Consider the following 13,646-nt stretch of genomic DNA (forward strand, 5'->3'; position numbering starts at 1 on the left):
CAAATCCTTCTGCATCTTTTGTTTGTTCTTTTGGCATTGCATTCTGTACAGAAGCTCTTTTAACTTCTCCCAACTCAAAATGTTCTGTGAAGGGCAAAACCTCTCATATCCTGGGCTCAACACTCCCCTCAGCAATTATTCACTGAGTAACTCTTGTGATGGGGCTCAGGGTTAAAAAAGCACTTAAACATTATTCATATGCTTGACTGCTTTCCAAAACAAAAGCGCTCATCATGAGCATCTGAGCTGAGAAGATAATCTTTGGTTTGCTGTCAGCTGTCAGCGCTCCATCAGCGCCCCGGCTGTGAGGGGTGGTAGCTGGATGCATGGGGTATGTGCTGCTGGCTGGGGAAGGTGCAGCCTGGCAGCTGCCTCTTTTCACTCCCCAAGCTCACAAATATTCGCTGGTGTTAACTTGAATGATGGCAGACATGGCAGACGTGGCAGAGAGCTTGGCCTCCTGCTTGCTGCTGGGAATTCATCAAGGCAAATCTGAGCTCAGTGGTGACTGATTTGCCCAACTGATCCTGCTGAGTTGGAGGGGAGAGACAGGAGTGTTATCTCCATGCTGACAACATTGAAGCAAGGACCAAGTGTGTATAACTGGTTATTGGATTCATATGGGTGCTGAACACAGTGCTTGACAAGATTAAAGTGCTCTGTTCCTGGAAGGCAGCTGCTCTTAGTGCAGATGTCAGAATCAGCCAATTTAACCTTTTCTTAGGGAGTAAGACCTGCAAATGTGGACAAGTCAAATAGGAATGCACTTCACAGGTGATTACATATTTGTCATTGGTATTTGTGAATCATTGGTCTTTGTAGCTTCCTGAAATGATAGAAGACTGCTGGAGGCACTCTATCATTGCCAGCTATTTTTAAGAATTCTACTGTAGACATACATATATTCAAATTCAATGTTCATATTATCTTCATCTGATGCTGTTACTTTTTCCCCTCCTCTTTCCTTTTATTTTCTTCTCTAGGAAGCAGTATGAAGTTCCCAGAAAAGTAGAATGAGATCTGGGATAGGGCAAATCAAATTCAGTCTTTTAATCAGTGGACATCAGTCACTTCTATATAATGTCCTCTCTTTTTAAAACTAAGATTATTAAGTGCTAAAGTTTTGTAGACTCTTCTAACTTTACTTGGTGCATACTCTTTCTAGACTGAAAATAAATAACAGACAAAGAACACAGTCTTCATGCACATGATTGACCTCTGTCTGGTGTTAATTAAAACTGGTGACTGAGCTATTGAAATACTATAGCTTTTGGAATTCACATTAATCTGTTTACACTAATAACTTTGAATTCTATACTCATAAGAGGGCAGAAACAATTAAACCTCTGCATAAATAGTAACAATTTCTATGTGAGCACATATACAAATTGTACAATAGAAGTTGTGTTAATTCTGTGTGCTTTAAAAAAAATATTAACCTTAGAAACTTTGTACAGTAGAATGGGTAAGTTGTGACTGAATGCATTTCTATCTTTATTGTGGCATCCACAGATACCTATTCCTCATAATAATAGCATTTCTTGCACAATATTCCTGATATATATTCTAAAGTACTGGAGGAAAAATGACTGATTGTTAACCATGTCAACACTAAGTCATTACTAAAAAAAAAAAAAAAAGAAAGGAGAGGGAGAAAAAACATCCCAAATGTCTGGTTAAAGGTAGATGGAAACACGATCTGCTTTCAGAATAGAAATTAGAGAGCCAATAACATTTCCAAATGAAATTATGTTCCTTGTTCTGATATATTGCACTCAACTTGACTCACAAAGGAATTTGAAGAAAATCTTCTGCCTGGCAAACATTTGCAAGATGGCTGGGGAGGCATGGTAGAAAATGGTGGCTGCTGTTGCTTTTTTGACAGGAGAAGCTTAATATTAACCAAAATCCATGGCAGCTCTGGGCCAGGAACGGCTTAGTGGCAGTACATAGTTTGCTGAAGGTCTCTTTGTTCCTGACATGTACTGCACATGCTGAAAAAATAGTCAGAATTCAATTTCAAGGGAGCCTTTAGCTCTGACTTCTCTGTTCTTTTATTTGTCTTTTTCCCTACTAAAAGCACAGAGAAGGAGAGGTGGCAAGAAGGCTGCAGGCATTCAGGGAGAAGCTCCTTTGGCTCACCCTCCCATAGAGGACATTGGTGTTTAGAAGTATTGCAGTCTGTGACTTTCATTGAGGGCTTTGTCCTTGAGCAATCCAAATGCAGCTTTCTGTTGTTTGAAGTAGTACAGAAAACTGTTCAAAGTACACTTTTATACCCAAAAAATGTTTTTCTACCAGGGCATATAGTCTTTAATTGGGTGTCTGTTTGTAAGTGACATAAGGCATTTGTTTGTACTGGAGGCATCCAGAACATGATTTTTTTTTTAAGCATCTACTCCTGTAACAGTAATTCCCCTGTGTGCTGTATAACTTTTGTTTAGGAGATGGAAAGAATGTAAAGCTACCATGGCAGAGAAACCCAGCCTTTCCTTTGTTCATAAAGAATGTGCTTGTTCTTCAGGTGTTGCTGCTTGGGATGGATCTGCATGTTTGTGGCTGCCTACCCCATCTTTGTCCCAAAAAGTTGCTTCCCTTGTATTGTGAGGGTGGAACTAAAGTTTAATCACTTTTGTTTCTCAGATTTTGAAAACTATGTGTTATTGCTCTGGGGACTGAGCTTCTCCAGAGACCAAGCCTGAAAAAAACAGCAACTTGAATTGCTGCATAAATCAGAGAGAACTAGTTTTGTTCTCATGCCTCAGTGTACTTCTTGGTGACCTTTTTTTTTTTTTTTTTTTTTGGTAATCTCACTTCTTCTCATATTTTACTTCTTGTATTCTGCAATTCTCTGTTATGTTCTTTTTTGTGGCCTCATGCCTTTCTTACTCGGACCATTTATCTTACCCTTCAATATTAGAAAGAGGCTGCATATTGTTTGGGTATATTTGAGCATATATTAAATGACAGATGTCTGCAGAGACAGACTCTGTCATATGGGAGGACTTACCAGAGCATCACACTTGCCCCCCAGCTTTTCTTGCTCACCCCTGTCTTCCCTTTCAGTGTCACTGCTACTGCTGGTGATACTTGTCCACACATTTGTGATTAACTAAAACCTTTCATTTTACTTTAAGGCTTTGCCACAAGCCACTTCCATTATAACAGTGTAAAGTTTCTTTAATCTGGCATATTCTTTAAGCACACCATGTGTGCTGATGGAGCTAGTGGAATAACTCAGGCTTCATTCTCTTTATTGTACCAAATATGATATGCTTGTTTGACTTGCCTTGTCATGCTCAGGTCTAATTGGATGCCACTTTAGAGTCCTCCTCCAGCTTCAGTACAGGCACTGTGGCTTCTGTTACTCAAATTCCAGTTGTGTGGTCATGTGTTAAAGTTGGAGTTTCATAGTCATCCACCTGCCGGGTCTGCCATGATGGGGGCTTCTCCTGAGCCTGCTCATCCCTTTTCCTCACTCCCTTTTGCACTTGTGAGATAGGCTTCTAAGCTATATAACATTTTGTGTCTGTTTTGCTCTTATCTGCTTTGTGTCTCCTCCAAAATGATTAGTTTTCTCATAGTGTGCAGTACTCCTCAAATTCCTGTAATTCTGCTGCATAGTTTTTTACCTCTTGCCTGACTTGAAAAGCTATTAAGATAAACAAGACAGAGCAAGCTTTATGCCCCAGCTACTATCAGAAATTAATTATCTTGTTTTGTTTTTCTTCCTGCTTAAGGACACAGCACTGCTCTCAATCTGTTTCTGTTGTCCTGCATGCTTTCAGAGACCTTCGACTCTCATGAAGCATTTTACTGCTCAATTACTCTAATCAAGCTGTTTCCCTGGCTATGCCTAGACTCTGCAGCAGGAATATGCCTCAGAGTCTGCCTCTCATAGTCTAGTGGCATGGCATGCTTGGCCTGGAACATGAGCTTTTCCCAGGTTTGAAAATAAGGGAGTGGGGGGAGGAAGATATCACCCCCTCCTGAAGGCGAGGGTTACTGAGGTTGTTGTTAATAGATCCCTTGAGGGGCAGAATAGAATGAAATAACACTGAATTACCAGTGTTTGTGTGTGTGTATATATATATAGGTATAAATATATAGGAAAGAAAGAGAAAGGAAGGAAAAGAGTAGCTAGCAGAGAGGAAAGACACCACCACCTCCTGTTGGATTAAGTGATAAGCCAATGGGTCATTTTTAAGTCTGTTGGTCCAACCGATGGTTGCACTCTTTCTCTGTCTTGGGTGAGGGAGGCCCATGAAACACAGAAATCAATAGGTTAATACAGGTTCAGGTTCAGGTGGGAATGCCCAGGTGCCTCCCCTGGGAGGGGTGTGTGTGTTTAACACTCTTGCAGCACTGTGGCTCATGCACAGTCCTCTGGCAGAAGGCCCCAGTAGTAAGTCTGGGTGCACTTTGGAGCTTTTTGATGGTTTATGACATCATCAGTTGTCTATCTATGTCTAGGATGTGCAATTTACCCTCATCCTTCCTGCAGCAGCCCTTGTGCTCCCTGGATCCTAATTTGACTTACTGAAAGGGCAGGAAAAATACCTCTTTTTCCTCTTCCTCACAGCTCAGTTGTAATTAAACCAATTGCTTAGTGGGAAGAGAGAGGATGATGAATAATGCCCTATCACCATATCTTGCATCCTCTGCAGAGAGTTTCATTTCCAAAGAAGCGAAGAAGAGTGAGAAAGCATATGCACATAATGGCATACAAATTTTTTTTTAGGTTATGAGACCAGTTTTCCAGGAGTTATGGTATTTAAAGTATTTCAGCCTAAATTTCAAAATTTTTCTCACTTGTGTGTTTGCAGTGATAAAGTTCTGTGGTCATGTACGTTATATTCTGAGGCCTGCTGTCTCATTCAGTGCATAGAGCAGGCTGGGTGAAAGAGAACCATGGTCCTGCTGAACTACTCTTCCTACTGTAGCAGCTGTATCCTGACAGGAAAGCTGTCACTTAAAACACACCCTGTCCCTCCCAAATCTGAGTTTGTTTGTACCTGAGTTTGCTGGAAATTGGGCTAACCTTTATCACATTGTTTACCAACTAGAAGTGGCTAATGGCCTGTTTATACTGGATGCTCATTGTGTTATTTTATATCTTTCATGGAAAAAAGAGAGCTGCTGCTTAAATGTAACAATTAATTTTCTTCCAGTAGATCACAAACAGCTCTTTTGGGGAAATCTCAACTCTAAGCCAAGAAGAAATGCTGGGTATGTTTTTGCAGACTAAAGGTAGATTCAGGGCAGTGTGTGAACAGAAAATATTACCAATTCTCTTTACTTGCATATAATTTGCTACTGTATAATTGTGTTAATAAATAAATAATGTGTTAGAAATTATCAAAAGCAAACTTGACATTTGAATGATAAAGGCCTTTTACAGATGTTTTGTATTTCCTATTTTCCATAAGATCATTTTTATATGAAAGTGAAATTCTTGAATAAGGTTCATTCAGTGTCTCTGCTTTTTCTAGTTCTTATGCAGTTTTCCAAAAGGAATGAACACGTTTGATGTTGTGGTGTATTGGGCTTGATTCTTCTGCTATTCTCTTCTTATTTTCATGGTTTACCTTTTAGGTGTCTGCCTTCAGGAATCATGGCACAATGCCATATGTCTGTTTTGGTCCCTTTCCCACTGCTCTTGTGGACCCTTTTGCTGGCAGTGACAGAATCAGCCAGAGAGATTACTTCACATCTGCCCTGAAGGCCTGGTCATTTCCATTTTCTGTGAATGCTTCCTGCATGGGAGCTGCTCCAAGCCATGTGTTACATTGAAGCTTAGAGTGACTTTACCAGAGCACACCTTTAAAATTTAGGTATAAAAGTTGCCTGAATTGAGAAGACAGGTAAGAGACAAGTTCTCTCTCTCTCTTCCTAACTCTCTGACTTGCTGCTGTTATTCTTCACTCCCCACCAGACAAGTTCTGGTCCTGGTCTTCCTATATCCAAAGCAACAGGAGGAGGAACAGGTCAGGCCTTGATCTCCCATGATCTCCCATGATCACATCTTTGCTTTTCTGTCCCCAGCCTCCCAGCAAAATGCTGTTGCTGTGCCTGGATCAGCAGCAATGCCACAATCTGATGTTTTAGTTTGAGTCAGGGATGCTGTGTAGAAGATTGTCAGTGGCTGCTTCCAAACCATGGGGGACCACTGGGGGTTTATTACTTCCTTTTGCTAAGCAGAAGCTCCTGGTGCCAGAGACTCCATCGTTTTCCCACTGGCCTCCTGCAATGCATCCATGGATGTTGCATACTACTATTGGAATTGGGCAGCAGGTGCTGAATTAAATGATTCATCTGCCAAGAAGAAAAAAAATGTTAGGGTTTTTTTTTTCTTTTCCCTATTGCTTTGTGTTTGGTGAGGAGAGAAGATGCAGCAGGTGCTAAAACCACTGCTACTGCCTTGGGGGCTCTTGTCCTGCTTCTGTTTCTGCCTCTCTGCTGTCATCTTGTTCCTGCTGCTTATACAGCAGGGCCTTGTGCTTTGCTAGGAAACAGTCTAACACATATTTGGGGGTGGAGAGCTGACAGTATTTTGGAGCTGACTAAAAGGCAAGAAGGGTAGTAGCCTTCTCTTGTTTCTGTTCTTTTTTGGGTTTTTTAGGTTATTTTGAATTTCTTTTCCCCCATATGTTTCCTCTTTTTGCTTTTGTTGTCACTAGACTGTCTCACACAGGCCCTAGCCAAATTCATGTTCTCTTAAGATTTTTCCATCCAGACAGTGTAATGCAACCGAGAAAGGATTCTTTATAATATATTCTGCTTTCCCTCTGAATTAATATCTAAATGCTAATATCAATTCTGATGTTAGATTAAAAAATTAAATTCTCTGTTTTTCACTTCCTCTTCAATGCATGCTTCTGCCATGTTCCCCAATATTCCAAATGCTGTTTCTCTTTTCCTTTTTCCTCTCTGATTAAGCTAATGGTTAAATTTCTGAATTCCTTCCTATCCAAGCATCTCCACTCAGGTAAGAAGACTTTTTTTAAGAACAGCTGTCCAATTATTTTGGCTGGTGATAGTTATAATTATATTCTGTGGTCACCGTGACAAGCAAGTGTAATTAGGTTTCCAATTTCAAGGTAGAAGTTCATCACCACAGAAATGAGGGAAGACTTCCTATGTGTAGGATGCTAGGACATTGATTAGAGTAGTATTTTATTAAATATTTGAATGTGGCAAATTCTGTCCTGTTGTTATAGCTGGTGCACACATTTATGTTACGTTCTCAGATGCGATAAAGTTTGTGGTGGCATAGTCTCCAGCACCATTCTGGAACCCTTTTAATTGCTACCAATCATTTTGGATTGGGATTTTAGGCTTTGCATTAATTGATGTCTTTCTAACATCATCTTTCACAGGAATTTATCTCTGATTAGTATCCCATAGAGAAGAAACAAACTATATGTGCGGGTCTGGAGCAGAGAGATGGAAAATGACAGGAACTTACATATCCTTTGTACTGTACAAGCACAACTTTTCCCTTGTGCAAGACAGTCTGGACTTGACACAACACTGTAGGCCTCAAAAGTATAATGTGGAATTAAATCAAACCTTCAAATAATTCAATAGTTCTGGGATTGTTCTAGATTTGCATATCAAAAATCATGTGATAATCACATGAAGGATTCAGGTTTTGGAGTCTAAGGACAGCACTCAAAAGCACTTGGTCAAGTTCTTTTTAAAATTAAAATTAAAATGTAATAGCTTTGTAAGAACACTATTTTTTTTCACTGTCTCTATTCTAAGCATACCATTGAACAACACAGCCTTTGCTTTTTTTCCACTTATTTGAGACTACAATATCCTTTGAAAGATCAGGAGAACTTTTCTAGTCTTCATCCAATGAAAAGACAGAGGAAATATTTCTGAGCCCTCCAGCTTAAATGCAAAGCAGTCTGAAAAGGGGTAATACATACAGAATATTTCATTTATTTTAGATTTGTTCTTGTTTTAGTGATAGAAGTTTTTCAACTTAGGAAAGTGTAAAATTAGCCCTGAGAAAAATACGACCTCTGTTGCTCTGGTGGGATGAAATTTCATGGTTTTTTTTGGCATTGGTTTTACCAAGGTAATTGTTCTCTGTGTAGCTGTGTGATGGTAAAATGAGGAACCTGAAGCCCTGCCTCCAGAGCTGCTCCAGGCTGGTGAGTCTGGGGATTTCCTCCTGTTGCAGTGATATTGTTTCTTATCTATTCCTGGTATAATTCTTCAGAGCTTTAGTGTGCCAATGGTAGTGAAATTAATGGCTAATGACAAATTGTATGCCTGAAGGATTTGTAAAGCCCTAGAGCATGATTAGACAGATTGTTAATTTTAAGAATACAAAGTGATCTCTTGATATAAACCTACCTTCTACTGAGAGGATCAGTGAAGGTAAAATACCTTTTGGCTTAATTGTAACCAGTTATACCCAGAGGAAATTAAAAAAGAAAAAAAAAAGAAAAAAAGAAAAGTCATTATGAGAGTCCCTATGGATCTATGCCTGAGTACTGGGGTCTGCTTCAGCATTGCTCTGTGCTTTCTGAACATCATAGATGCCAAGATGTGGGGACAACGGCAAGAACTGCTCCTCCTTTCCCTTGCTCCAAGGTACCTTTACCAGCTTTGCTTTAGTGGATTGCAGGGAGCAAGTGACCTGTGAATGAAAGTAGGTTATGTGGTTAGCAAGGATTCAGGGAAGGAGGTCCTAAGTTTGGCTTAGCAGGTCTGCTCTTCAGCCATGTGCACTCTTCAGCCATGTGCACATTTCCCTTTATGCACTTACCTAGTTGTCCTGGTTTAGGGCAAATCTGGGAGAAAACCTCCAAAGGGGGCCCCTCCAGAAAGCAAAGCCACACCTTCCCTCCCTTCAACCAGTTCGGGAAGGATTCCTTGGAAGAACCTGTTTATTTAACGGGCAAAGCACCCCCCAGCACACAAAATGAACAATACCAGATGACACCACTCTTTCACCGCTCTGAAAAAGATGACAAATTCAGAAAGTCTCTCCTGGGAGTGGTCGCTCTGTTATCAGTCCCTCCAGTGCTGGGGTAGCTGCTACAGGCCACAAGGTGCAAACTCTCGGTGTTTCCCAGGTCCCAGTCCAGAGCAGGCTCGAGTGGTTCCAAAAAAGGGAAAGGAGAAACAGTCCAGGGAAAAATTCGGACTGCTTAGCTAAACTAACTAATGAGCAGGAGCAAAAGCAAGAGCAAAGCAGGAGCAAAGCAGAAGCAAGAGCAAAGTGAAAAGCAAAGCAAAAAGCAAAAGCAGCACCATGTACTGCCCTGTCTCTGTGTCCTGCCAGCCGTGGGGGAGTGGCTGATAGCAAAACCCAAACAAAACTTTCACTCTTCAGAGCCAGTCTTGAAGGCACAGAACATAATGTCCAGCATAAACAGAACAATGACTGGGGATACAAGCATCATAACGCCACCCTAGGACACTAGTGGATAAAGGGAAATGTTGATTCCCATCTTCCCTCCTGATGCTTGCAATTGTGCAAGTTCTGTGGTGCTGCTCGTGGCTGGAGACCATGGGCACTGGATGTGGGAAGGTCACCTTGAGGGAACTCCTCCTTCATGCAGAGAGAGCAGAGAGCAAAACAGAGTTACAAACAGCCACAAAGAAATCACTTCATTAGAAAGGGACACTTTGATACGAGAGTTTTCAGTGGTCTGCCATTGAAAAACCTTCCAACAGTACTGAGCTCATCTACACGTGCAGAGGATGGCATTTATCCTCAAGGGTCAGAAGTTTTCATAAAACCTAAAAAGTATGTGGGCCATATCAGTTCAAGGAATGGGGATCTATGACAAGTTCTCAGAAAAAATGTCTTTTGTTGTAGGCTTAATATTTTTAAACAGTTTCTGGGAAGACTTTTTTATTTTAGATTTTTGTTGAGAGTGGAAAGACAAAGGTCTTTTAGGCTACTCAGCTGCAGACCTGTGACTAGGAGATATCAGAAAAAGCTGATTCATTCAAACATGGTGGTGATGTAGGATGAATAAAAAAGAGAATCATCCTACTGCAGGAAAATTTGTTTGGTTTTGTGGTAAATATTCAGTATTTTCTCCTGATTAAATATTTTATTCCTCCTGATGTCATTTTATGTAAAAGAATAAGCTGGAGTTAGCCCTATGTTAAATAAACTAAGCTACAGAGTCAAAGAGAAACAAATCAAATATAAAAGATATAACATTACTTTAGCCACCTCTCAGTAGAGGTAAGCTTATTATCAAGGAATAAAACTCCTTGAGAAGTCACTTTTGATTGATTAAGACACTTGCAATTTAATGTGCTACTGTAGCAGAATTTAAGAGCACAATAGATTGTGAGGAACAGATTGTTGTTCAGTTTGTTGGCAGTTCTGAAAAAGAGAAAAAAACATTCCAGAAATGAACATTTCAAGTGCATTGCAATTTGTTTCAGGTCCATCACCACTTCTTTTGATCTGACATGAAGTTTTTGATTCTGATTTTTCTCTTGAGTACTTCTAAAAACAAAAAGTGAGATGCCTGATGTGAAGAACTTTATTTTTTGACTGCTTTTCTTTTTTTATAGGGATGATTGAACAGAATACCTGAAATGTTTAGTTTTTTCTATTCAAGTGTATAAATGTATTCTCTGTTCATTTGCTTCTGTGAAGGAAAAAGGTGAAGTCCAAGTGAACGTGATATAGTGGTGCTTCATAGCAAGTGTTCATGGAGGATTAATTTATTCTGTGATGACTGTGTAAAAAAAAAAAAGACAATAAACAAGAAAAAAAAGTATTCTTAGGGGTTTTTTTGACCTGTATGAGGGCTGTTAAACAATGCCATGTTAGGATATATTGAAAGGATCAAAGTGAGAAAGATAGAAAAAGATGACTACTGAAAGAACTCAAGGGTTTTAACAATGCCAGAGGGAAATCCTCTCACTAGGACGGTGGTTGTCACTGTCATATTTTCTAAAAAATCTCTTTGCCCAGGAATTTTCTCCTGGGAAACTGAGAAGCCTCAGAGAAAAAGGAAAATAATATAATCTCATTTGCTTCTCCTGTGTTTTGCTGCTTTAGAATGTGTTTGGAGATTGTTTATCCAACAGGTGGTTGTTTCATTGGTTTCATGTGAATTGTTTTGACCTAATGACCAACTACAGTCAAGCTGTGTCAGGAGTCTGGAAGGAATCACATGTTTTCATTATTTTTCTAGCCTTCTGTAAGTATCCTTTCTGTATTCTTCAGTATAGTTTAGCATGGTATTCTTTAACATAATATAGTATCATAAAATAATAAATTAGCCTTCTAAGAACATAGAGTCAGATTCCTTCATTCCTTCCTTCCTCTGGGAACCCTGCAAATACAAGACAGTGGTCACTAGTGTTAGGTTTGCAGGCCAGTGTTTGGCAGCCAGGGAATTTGGGGTTTGCTCCTGAAATAATTTGGTACAGCAGTCTTTTACCGGTGAATGGAACAACAACGGTCATATTTGTGTAATGTAACAATTCAGCTTATTTATACTGCTTTGGTTTTAGTTCTGCTTAAAAAAACCTCAAACAAACCATTAATTTTCTTGGCTTACACTCCTTTATTTATGGATGTCCTGATTCTCAGTTAGACTGCCCAGGTTAACCGTTCCTGAGCTGTGAGTGCCATGGATGTACCTGTAGCAAATGCACTTCAGAGCTAGAAGGGGGCACAAAATAATGTCAGTAACACTCACCAAAGTATCCATAAACTATTGGAAAAAGATTTCCTATAGTTTGTAAGACACAAAATGCATTCCTACATGGGTTGTGAGAAGGACATGTTGATAACCTCTTTGTGTGATTTGCCTATTTTGCTCATGCCTGTAGCACTTGTATCTTATTAAGAGATGGTGAGTCATCCCATTCCACATGGCCATTAATTACATCTTCAGAGCGCTGTGCTCTGTTACAAGAGCCATCTTAAATATGAACAGCTGTATGACTTTCACAGACCCTACCTTAGAAGCAAAAATAGTCAGGTTAGCATAAGTTATGTAAAAAGAAAAAAAAAAAGATGTGGAATATGGTGGAAGTTTGGTAAGTCTAAGTGGTTTTAATTTCACTTGACGCATCCATTTGGATAAAATGAAGTCTCAGCTGTAGCTTTGACTATATCTCTTCACATTGCTCTGGAAGACAGAGGAGGAGAAGAAAGTAATCTCCCAGAATGTCTGCTCAATAAAGAAAAGGAGGAGGAATTGGTGGGTTTGTAATTGTCCTGTCCCTAAAGGGTGCTCGTATTGCACAAGTAAGCCAGCATGTGCACATTTATACATATTCACACACAGTCACACTTGGTACATATATTTTAAAATGTACTTCAATTTAATTAAAAAATAAACCATTTTTACAGCATAATTTCAAACAGGTGAATTATACTTCCCTGTGTTCAGAGTGTCAAGTAGAAAATCATGGAAGTCTTCTGATACGTCAATGTTACCAGTAGTACAGAATTTCTTCAAAGGATTTGTGATTTCAGATGCTGGGGTTGGGAACAGGGGGAACTTTTACTGGGATTCTACTGGGACAATCTTGTGCAACACTTGTGCAACACTCTTAGAAAAGGAGGAAAAAAGGATCATCCCACTGTGTTTCCTTCACTATCCTTTCTTTAAATGTACCTGCAGGTAGTTAATCATTGATATGTATTGTTTTAAAACAATATGTAATACATGTACTGAAAGTTATTTTTTCTTAACTATATTCTGTGACATTTAATTTAGAAACAATTTCAGTATAATTATTACAGATGTTTAAAGTATATCCCATGCAAAATTGAGAACAGATACAAGAAAATGAAGTTAAGTGCTGCTATTGCATTTTCCATTTGGTTGAAACTTAGCTGTGTGCATTACTCCCATGGGAGCACAGTAAATGGAGTGAAATTTCCATTTCATTTGTTATGAAAGACAGTCAGTTCCTCAGATACTTCTCATCTACAATGTCTTTTGTTTCACCAGTTGGAGCTACTTCATTTCTAGAAATAGTGTATTACTTTCGTACTGTGCAATGCAAAAATCATACTTGAGGTCAAACACACCACTGCTGAAGTGATGTTTCTCTTAAAATCCATTGTCATAATGAATCCTCCTTCTCCCACAGTCTTTTAAACAAAAGCTCTAAAGCAATTGTGCCCTGAAAGTTGAGGAATTTCCCTACCTGGCTTTTGCCATGACAGCCTCAATTCCAAAGACAATTCTGTATTAGCAGCATGAGCATTTGTCCTTTTTGGTCAGATTTTAAGGTTAAATTGTGAAGTTAAATAAGAATGTTGTAGCATTGGGAAGAAATGCTGTCAGTTACAGAATTTATTACCTTTATTCCTCTAAGTGGTACATAGCCTCTATAAAATGGATTCACACTCCAGCTACCTTTGTGTGCTCTAATAGCTCAGATGAAGAGGCATTGTATAGATGCTGTACCATTGCAGGAACAAAGCACTTTCCAGAGACAATATTATTCTGTACTAACGGAAAAGTTCTCAAAATTCAATGGGAAACCTTTCTGAAAGGTTATTTTGTAACCACTCTTTTGACTGAGCAGAGGATTTTATCTCTTCCATGGGAGGGTTCCAAAGATTTTTTTAAAAGGAATGAATTCTGCATAAAATTCTTAACCCTTGGTTAATGCTTTTATCCCAG

The sequence above is a fragment of the Molothrus aeneus genome, chromosome 1 (genome assembly GCF_037042795.1).
Source record: "Molothrus aeneus isolate 106 chromosome 1, BPBGC_Maene_1.0, whole genome shotgun sequence".
Classification (NCBI taxonomy): Eukaryota; Metazoa; Chordata; class Aves; order Passeriformes; family Icteridae; genus Molothrus; species Molothrus aeneus.